The sequence below is a fragment of the Mesoplodon densirostris genome, chromosome 1, assembly GCF_025265405.1.
Source record: "Mesoplodon densirostris isolate mMesDen1 chromosome 1, mMesDen1 primary haplotype, whole genome shotgun sequence".
Classification (NCBI taxonomy): Eukaryota; Metazoa; Chordata; class Mammalia; order Artiodactyla; family Ziphiidae; genus Mesoplodon; species Mesoplodon densirostris.
In genome coordinates this window covers 14,908,636-14,911,204 of record NC_082661.1, presented here as the reverse complement: position 1 = coordinate 14,911,204, position 2,569 = coordinate 14,908,636, and positions in this window count along the sequence as shown.

Below are 2,569 nucleotides of genomic sequence, written 5' to 3'. Positions count from 1 at the left end.
AATGAAACACACTGGAAATGGTAAATATGTGGGCAAATAAAAAACATCATCTTTCCACTCATACTTTTTTTAAATATGTTACTTGATTTTAACATCGTTCTGTGGGATGTGTCATGTGATATACATGTAATAGATATGACAACTATAGCATAAAGGACAGTGAAGGGTGGGAAATGGACCTATGCACTTACAAAGTTGTTAACGTTTATGTGAAGTGGTACAATATTAACTCTAAGTAGACTGAAAAATTAAAGATATATGTCTCCCTAGAGCAACTACTAAAAACCAATAGAGAAATTAAAATAAGACAGTAGAAATTAAAATCGATGAATTTATATAATCAGAAATAACCACAGCAACACCTGAGGGGAAGCCTGGGACATAATTTAAGGCCATAGGTGTGTGGCAGGAGGGGCACAGTTCCACCTCTAGTGATGAAAACCGCAGTATTACCTCTTTCTCAGCCCGAAAGTCGGGGGGTTCAGGGACTTTTCGCAGTACTTGAGAATCAGAAGGATTTATTCCAGATAGATAGATAGATAGATAGGGATGTTGATAGAGGTGGAGAATACTGTTACATTAGAGAATAGTGGGGAAAGCATGGAACTGACCGGGGCTTGGAGTCTGGTCCAGACTGTGCAGTAACTGGTGCTCTGGCCCTGGGCAAATGATTTCCCCTCTTTGAGCCTTGGCGTCTCCAATTTTGGTGAAATTGAATATGTTAAAAATTATTTCTAAGATTTCTTCCTTTACTAAAAATAGTATTTGGAATGAGGTTAGGGTATTTCTAAAGTAATTATTTTTAAGTTTTGGGTTTTTTTTTAAGGTTTCCATCCAGCACTAACACAGTAGGATTTTATTTTTTATTTTGTTTATGACATTCTCCTCTAATCATAGACTTGCCACCTTTTATAGCTCTGGTTGAATAGCTGTATGTTTTCATTTGAAATAACTTTCCACTGATATACATTAATGGCAGAGATTAAAAAGTCTTTTGATTCTTTTTTAATCTTTTAATCATGAAAAAAACCCAAAAAACCTTTCTTCACTTCCCTTCAATATATATATTTAGTTGAGGGGCCCTCTAGTGGAAGAATCTTGTATATAGCACTACAATAGTTAGCCTGCTTACAGATTTAACAGCCCATGATACTACGTTTTATACATTAAAAAATAAAATATCTATGCCTATATTACAGTAAAATTCTAAAAATTCAGTTTCTCACTCAGAGTAAACTTCTGGCGAATTCAATATTAAAATATATGAGACTACATATATAGGATTGTAATGTTTAAATTCTTTCTGTCCCATTGTTTGTTGCCATTAGATTAACCCTGTGCATGAGAATGTATAAGATAGAAGTGATATTATGTTATTCCCCAAAATGTGTTCAAAGAGAAGACACTTGTTTCCTGAATCATTTACTACTTTTCTAGAGAGTTCCTGCACTTTTCAGGTGAAAGAAATAAATACGACTGTGTTGACAGGAGCGAAAGTACACTAAAGACATAAACTTGGGTCCCACAGAGTGGTGGTGGGAGCTGACATACATCTTTTGTGGGTGTTGGGCAGATAACTGTGGACCAGGTAACATTGCAAAGTAGTTTCCCAAGGCATTTACCCTTTTTTTCACATGGTCAAGAGGAAAATCACAAACACTTCTAATTACAAACTGTGCCATGTCAAAAAAACAAACAAATGAAAAAAACCTGACCTGTTACCAGGTTCCACAGGCTCCACTCTCAGGAGTTTGTCCCAAAGCAATTGTATAAGTGTGATCATCTATACACATTCTCCCCTTAATTCAACAGAAAACTACTGTGAATGGCAATGATTTTAAAACTTCATTCAGAAGCCAGCTAGACCTCATTTGCAATCTGTTCTGCTTCAAAGATATAAATATAGCTAAAGCAATTTAATTAATTAATCTGGTCTCTAAACTGAATTTCATCCATTATTAGTTTCAGTTTTAACAAATTGATATAAATCATCCAAAATATCAAATTGGTTGTGCTATAGGGAGTCTCAAGAAACAAATGAAAAGCTGAACTAACTTAGCAGAAAGAGGTATGAAAACCTTCTTAGACTTGAATTTCATGGGATTAAGTAACTACTTCATTATTAGTTTTTAAAGCAATTTCCTAAGTTAGCTTCTAATAGCAAGATCCTAAAATGCCTCATCATTAAATTTAGCTTTCTTTTCACAGTAGAGGGGCAAGATAATGACCCATGACAACTACTGATACCTTAAGAATTAGATGTACTTTTGTTTTCTTTGTAAAACTAAAGAAAAAAATCATGGCTAAGGAATATTTGGAATGTTTTCATATCTTCCCTCGAGTGGACCTAAATCCCCTTGTTCCTCTGTAGATGTCATTGTCAGATTATCTTGGCAAATCAAGGTGCCAGAGGTTCCCACTGCATACACTATTTTATTATTGACTCATTTCGGCACATTCTGAAACATTTTACTCTCCAAAAGTGGGCACTTGTCTTCTGAGGTTCACATCACTGGAGGCCCCTGGGCTCCCAGCCTCCTGGGGAAGCTGAAAGGAGAACAGATGGGGC